This window comes from Rattus rattus, chromosome X, assembly GCF_011064425.1.
Source record: "Rattus rattus isolate New Zealand chromosome X, Rrattus_CSIRO_v1, whole genome shotgun sequence".
Classification (NCBI taxonomy): Eukaryota; Metazoa; Chordata; class Mammalia; order Rodentia; family Muridae; genus Rattus; species Rattus rattus.
Window position 1 is genome coordinate 96,759,639 of NC_046172.1, and position 7,716 is coordinate 96,767,354.

The window sequence follows — 7,716 nt, forward strand, 5'->3', positions numbered from 1 at the left end:
GATTTATGAGTCTTCTTGTCTCTGTAGTCTCATCTGAGCCTCTTTAAGATTCTTCACCTTCTACCTTCTACATTTTCTGTACTTACTTGCTAAGTTTGGATCTATTATTGTATTTAATTCCATTTAAAAAGCTGTACCTAGTTTCCAGAACTCCCTATATTTGTATTATCTCCTTAATGTGTTCCTATGTTCTGGTTGTATAGTGTGCTTTTATCTGCACTTGTAGTTTCATATTTTGCTGAAGCTCATTGTTTCCTGGCCAATATCCAGGCACACTTACTATTCCTAACATGGCTGAGGCCTCAGAGGTGTATGTGTGGCAGGGGGTGGGTAAGGAGACTTTATCAATCCAAATAAAAGAAAATTTGCGAAGGTAGGTTTAACTCATAATCTTCTATCTTTTCCCAGTCTCTAAAATGTACTTCTACAGGAATCTTTATAAGATTCCTTTCTAAGATTCATCTCATTTCCATCATCATAACAATAAGCCCTACCTTCTTAGGGATGCTGATTTGTGCTTAGTAGAAGGAGGGAACAAATGACCTCAAGTACAACCTTTTCAGAGAAAGAGTTAAGACTCGTCGTTGTTCTTGCCCTGATAAATAATTTTATGTCAACTTGACAAGGGTATTAGGTGGGATACCAAGATAGTTGGGCAAAATATTATTATGGATGTGCCCATTTGAGGACGTGATTAACATTTGAATGGGTAGACTGAGCAAAAGAAGCACTTTATCTTTCATAATGTGGGTGGGACTCATCTAACCCACTGAACCTGAATAAACCAGAGGCTGAGCTTCCACTAAGATGACTATTCCAACTAAGGGCGTCAGTTGTGGAATGGCTTTGTTCCTGGTGCCTCGCCTCAGACTAGACCTACAACTTCAGCCCTTTGAGCATCTCTTGCCTATTGGCTTTTAGAAAAGGGATTTCTAGCATCAGTACTGAAAAAAAATAGCAAAAAGCCCCTTAATATAGGGAACTAAAGAATGTTGAGAGCAGGAGAAGAAGTCTTCTGAGGGATGAGCATACGAATTGGATATCCAATACCAAGTGGTCAGCCCTGAAATTATATATTCATGTAACTTCATATAGACCATACAGTTGTATTTATATATTTGGCAATACATAAACACACATATATGTGCATACACACACGTGTGTATGTGTTCTTTACTTTTTTGTACATATATGTAACAACAATTAAAGAATAAGCGGCACCAGCTCAAATTCTCTATATTCAATGAACTGTGTGGATGTTGTTTCTACATTCTAATCACTTTGGCATGAGAAGGTACTCAGCAAGTTACAGAAAGAGAAGCCTAGACAACAACCCAGCTATAAAAATTTTAACTGACAACCTGTCCTGCTTGCAAGATGTGCTGGGGCAATGGAGGTTCAGAACTTGAGGGAGTTGCCCACCAATGATGGGTCTAACTTGAGGCCTAGGCCATGACACATGGAACTCATGCACAACACTGCCTAGATGTTCAGGAGCCTGAGACTGGATAGCCTAGAGCCTTAGGGTAGAGCCAAATATGCCTGGCTAAGAAAAAATAATCAATGAAATGATTCCTAATGATATTCTGCTATACTCGTAGACTGGCTCTTTGCCCTGTCTTCATCAGTAAGGCTTGCCATCAGGATATGGAAGTGGGTGTATAAACACATGTGCAGACATTATAAGGAAAGACAGTTGGAGGTCTCCATCAGGTCTCTCACCTCAAGGTGTTAGGCACCCCAGAAAAGAGGGAGAAGAAAGATTATAGGAGTCAGAAGGGATGGAAAAATACCAGGAAAATATGGCCCACGGATTAAGTTATGCAGGGCTCATATGGACTTACAGAGACTAAAGGGCAATCATAGGGCCTGCATGGGTCTGCACAGATCCTCTGTGTATGTGTTATAATTGTTATCTTCAAGTTTTGTGGGATTTCTAATAGTAAGAATGAATGGGTCTCTGACTTTTTTTGACCACTCTTGGGACTCTTCCTCCTATTGGGTTACCTTGTCCAGCATTGCAATTTTCCATTTTCTTATTGTATCTTGTTTTTTTTTCTATTTAGCTGTTTTCTTTTGGATGCATCTTCTATGAAGATGAAATAGAGGGAGAATGGTTTTGTGGGAGGGGAGAGGTGGCAAGGAAGGTTGTAGGAGTGGAGGAAGGGGAGACTGTGGTTGGGATATATTGTATGAGAGAATAATCTATTTTCAATGAAAAATAGGCCATAAATTTGAGAAAGCAAGTGGATGTATGTAGGACAGTATGGAGGGAGGGAGGAGAAGGGGGAATGATGTGATTATATTGTAATTTCAAAAAGTAATAAAATTGCTATAAAAAAGGATGCAAAGCAAAACAAAACAAGTCTCTCTTATTCTCTAGAATGCAAATGGGTAAAATGCATAGCTCATTGAGGCACGCAACTGAAGAATTATTTCATTTTCTTTTTCTGCCTGTCCCATCTTGGACACAATGTCTGAGTAAATCCCTTCTGCCTTTAGACAAAGGTGAGGGAAGTGGAATGGCTTCTTGGTCATTATGGTGAAACACTGCTTCTATTGTCATTTTAACTGTGACCATTCCTTCTAACCATCTTTCTTTCTTTTATTTTTCTTTTTGATTTAATAAAATTTTATTTTCCCAAATGTACAGCTGATTGAATCTGCTCATGCATCTTCACCAGCAGTTGGGGAGTCTCCACCCTTTGTGTTTCTGGTGTAAATTACTTGGGCTCTGTGCTTTGAAACTGCCTGATAGGTCCTTTACTAAGTAGCTCCCGAAGGGCTGCCCTGGCCAAGGAACCTGGAATCTTCAGTCTCTTGGAGATCACAGTTGGAGTAATAAGTGTATAGTATAGTTGGGAACTTCCTTACAAAGTTTGTCATAAGTAGCTTTGTCAAACAGGACAAGGTTGTTCAGCTTGTCCTGAACTTTGCCTTTGGACCACTTCTTTTTGGCCTTTCCACCAGATTTATTTACTGAGTCTTTTGTCTTTTTGGCTGACTTTGCTGCATCTTTCTTCTTCTCGTCATCTTTGGGTGGCATGGCAAAGCTTAGAGAGTAGTGCGGACCACTGTAGCCTCACTAAGATGTCAGGGGTTGGGGTGGGGTGGGGTGGGGAGGGAGTCTGGTGGGCCAACAATCCCAGAAAGCGCTGCTAACCTTATTTCTTAATTTCCATGTTTGCTAAATGGGTAGATAAGTTTCCAGTTTGCAGATGGTTGCATTTTATTCACTAGGCTATAGGAGTGCATGAAAATATTAACATTTCGAACAGATATTAAGCACCTACAGACTTGAAAAGTAATTTGTGTAGGGGAAATGCACGCAACACAAACTTAATCCCTTCAAGATGACCAATTATGGTGCACTAGTGTATGAAGAGTGAGACGTAAGCATCAGCAATATCTATTCTTCATTCCCATCATTACAAGGGAAAGCTCTTTTTTTTTCATCTTTATTAACTTGAGTATTTCTTATTTACATTCCGATTGTTATTCCCCTTCCCGGTTTCCGGGCCAACATCCCACTAACCACACCCCCTCCCCTTCTATATGGGCTTCCCCCCATCCTCCCCCATTACCAACCTCCCCAACAATCACGTTCACTAGGGGTTCAGTCTTAGTAGGACCCAGGGCTTCCCCTTCCACTGGTGCTCTTACTAGGATATTCATTGCTACCTATGAGTTCAGAGTCCAGGGTCAGTGCATGTATAGTCTTTGGGTAGTGGCTTAGTCTCTGGAAGCTCTGGTTGGTTGGCATTGTTGTTCATATGGGGTCTCAAGCCACAAGGGAAAGCTCTTAACCCATTAAGCTCTTTCTCTTCATCCCTTCTCACTTCACTTGTCTCCAACTCCTAACAAACACTGAAGTCTATGCTTTCTCTGTGTATATAATTTATCTGTCCTGCATGTTTCAAATGAATGGAAACATACAACATATGATCTCTTGTGTCTGTCCTTATTCACCTAGAACAATGTTAATGCTTTCTGACTCATCCAAGTTATAGCATGTATTCCATATTCTACCTTATTGAATAGATGCTCCTAAATTTATGATGAGATATATCAGAATAAATGTGCAAAACACTGAAAAATCTCACCTGTAAAGAAATTTCTTGTTTTAAAACCAGAAACTAATGTATTTTTACATTATTATTCAAAATTAAGTATTTGAGCTATTTGTAAATTTTAGTGAAATAGCTCAGGTATAAAGTAATTTCAAAGAAGTAAACAGTAAAATAAGCTTATAGAGACCAAGTGTCAACATTTTGATAAAGCAGATAAAGAAATACATAAATTATTTCATAACTGTTAAACAAAAACATCAAGTTCTTGTACTTTTTTCTTTGTATATTTTACCTGTTTATTTTCTAAAGAAAGAGAGAAAAAAAGACATAGATTTGGATGTGTAGGAAGGTGGAAGGATCTAGGAGGAGATATGGGGAACCTTGATAAGTTTATAGTGTTTGAAAGAACATTTCAATTAAAAGTTTATGGACATAATTGTAATAGGCTTTGTTTCATTATTGGATCAAAATTAGATGAAAATGCACTAAATATACCTAATGTACTAAGCAACATATCTTAACTATATACTATACCTCAGTGTGGGTTGTTTCCCTTGTGATTGTGTTGCCTACGGGGAACTCAATCTTCTTTTTTCTGTGTGGTTACAGAGTATTATTTCATATCTTTCTAGAATAGTGTGGTAGCCCTCATAGGCTCATATATTTGAAAGTTCAGTCATCAGGGAGTGAAACTGTTTGAAAGAATTAGAAGGATTAGGAGGTATGACCTTGTTGTGGTCAGTGTAGCCTTGTTAGAGGAAGTGTGTCACTGGGGGTGGACTTTGAAGTTTGAGCAGCCCCCAGGTCAAGTCTCTCTCTCTCTCTCTCTCTCTCTCTCTCTCTCTCTCTCTCTCTCTCTCTCTCTCTCTCTCTCTCTCTCTCTGCCTAGAGTTCGGGATGTAGCTCTCAGCTATTTTTCAAGCACAATTCTACCATAGCTACCGCCATGCTCCCTGCCATGATGATAATGGACTAAGCTCTGAAACTGTGAGCACACCCACAGTTATATGATTTCTTTATAAGAGTCGTCATGGTCATGCTGTTTCATAGCACCAATATAAAGTGAGGTGTTCTTGGATTTGGTTTGCAAGAATCTTATTGAATATTTTTGCATTGATATTCATAAGGGAAATTGGTCTGAAGTTCTCTTTCTTTGTTGGGTCTTTGTGTGGTTTAGGTATAAGCGTAATTGTGACTTCATGGAACAAATTGGATATCGTTCCTTCTATTCCTATTTTATTGAATAGTTTGGAGAGTATTGTCATTAGGTCTTTTGTGAAGGTCTGATAGAATTTAGCACTAAACCCATCTGGTCCTGAGCTTTTTTTGTTTTGTTTTTGTTTTTTGTTTGTTTTTGTTTGGAGACCTTTAATAACTGCTTCTATTTTTTTTTAGGGGATATAGGACTGTTTATATGGTTTATCTGATCCTGATTTAACTTTGGTACCTGATATCTGTCTAGAAAATTGTCCATTTCATCAAGATTTTCCAGTTGTGTTGAATATAGGCTTCTGTAGTAGGATCTGATGATTTTTTTTTAATTTCCTTGGATTCTGTTGTTATGTCTCCCTTTTCATTTCTGATTTTGTCAGTTTGGATATACTCTCTGTGCCCTCTGGTTATTCTAGCTAAGGGTTTATCTATCTTGTCAATTTTCTCAAAAAAACCAGCTCCTGGTTTTGTTGATTCTTTCTATGGTCCTTTTTGTTTTTATTTGGTTGATTTCAGCCCTGAGTTTGATTATTTCCTGTCGTCTACTCCTCCTGGGTGTATTTGTTTCTTTTTGTTCTAGAGCTTTCAGGTGAGCTGTCAAGCTGCTGGTGTATACTATTTCCAGTTTCTTTTTGGAGGCACTCAGAGCTATGCGTTTTCCTCTTAAAACTGTTTTCATTGTGTCCCAGAAGCTTGGGTATATTGTGCCTTCATTTTCATTAATTCTAAAAAGTCTTTAATTTCTTCATTTTCTAACGTTACTTTGGCTACTCATGGACCATCAGTTCCATTAAAATTTAAAACTAGCATTTCTACTGTAGAATATAAAATGAAATTTTGATAGGGATTGCATTGACTTTATAGATGCAATTTTGGCAGTACTGGTATCTTAACACTGTTAAGTTGTGTAATCCATAAAGATAAAACATCTGGGTTTCTTCCAACGGTATCTCTCTGTTTTAGTCTGTTTTTAAGCTTCTTCTATGAATTTATTTCACACACACACACACACACACACACACTTTCTGATTTTTGTATGTTGATTTTCATATTCTCAACCTATTTGGCTTTATTTATCAGTGTTTTTTGTATGTTTTAAGGTGATGATGTAGTTTGTTATTTTTAAATTTAATTTATTTTATTTTTGAGATTATGATACATCATTTTCCCCATTCCTTTCCTTCCTTCCTCTCTTTCTTTCTTTTCCTCCTCCTCCTCCCCCCCCTCCTCCTCCTCCCCCTCCCCCTCCTCCTCCCCCCCCTCCTCCCTCCTCCTCCTCCTCCTCCCCCTCCTCCTCCTCCTCTTCTAAAGTTTTTTGAGACTCAGTTTCTCTGTGTAGCCTTGGCTATCCTGGAACACGCACTGTAAACGAGGCTGGCATCACACTCAGAGATCCACTTGTCTCTGCCTTCTAAGTGCTGAGATTTAAATCCTGTGTCACTGCCATCCAGTTTAAAAAAGTCTTTTCTTTTCTTAATGTGATGTATTAAGCTGATAGATTTTCTTATACTGAATCACACTTGTATTGCTTGTGTAAATTTTACCTGGTCATGGTTTATACTCCCTTTCCATGGAGTCTCATTTACTTTACTAGTATTTTGTTGCTAAAGATTTTTGCAAGTGTTTCTAATAAGGTGCATGGCTTGTCATTTTCTTGTGATTTATTTTTTTTATCTGATTTTGATAGCGAGTTTATCCTAACTTAATTCAATGAGCTAACTATGTTCATTCCTCCTTTAAATTTTAAAATAATTTGAAAAGAACACCCTAATTTCAATTACTCTCTATTTTTTGGTTTATCTTAAGAGGTTTTTTTACATTGAATATTTTATGTATTTACATTTCAAATGCTATCCCCTTTCCCCTCCTCTCTCCCTCTGCTTCTATGGCGATGCTCCCACTCCCACCCACCCCCTCACACCTCACTTCCCTGGCATTCCCCTACATTGGGGCATTGAACCTTCACAGGGCCAAGGGCCTCTCCTCTGATTGGTGCCCAACAAGGCCATCCTCTGCTACATATGGAGCTGGAGCCATGGGTCCCACCATGTGTACTCATTGGTTGGTGGTTTAGTCCCTGGGAGCTCTGGAGGGGTCTGGTTGATTGATATTGTTGTTCTTCAAACCAATTACTCTCTTAATGATACTATTCACAGTGAAGCTATCAAGTTCTGAAATTCTCTTTGTTGAGAATTATTTTCATGTTTAATTTTACTGTATTTGTTATTGATGTAATCTCTTTATAGTTTAGAAATTTATTTACTTTAAAAGTAATTCTAATAATTTGAGTATGTGTAGCAATGTGCTCATTACAGTTGTCTAATGTGTTGCCACGCAATTGTTTATAATATTGTCTTTTTTTTTAATGTGTCTGGATTATGTGTGTGCATGCATGTTCATATACAAGCAAGTGCCTAGGGTGTGTGTCCAGGTG

The 7,716-nt window shown here is 38.2% G+C and overlaps 1 pseudogene; it reads right to left on the reverse strand.

Annotated features, from left to right (window-relative positions):
- Positions 1–2,381: 2,381 nt before the first annotated feature.
- Positions 2,382–3,046, reverse strand: LOC116889177 (annotated as a pseudogene).
- Positions 3,047–7,716: the final 4,670 nt, after the last annotated feature.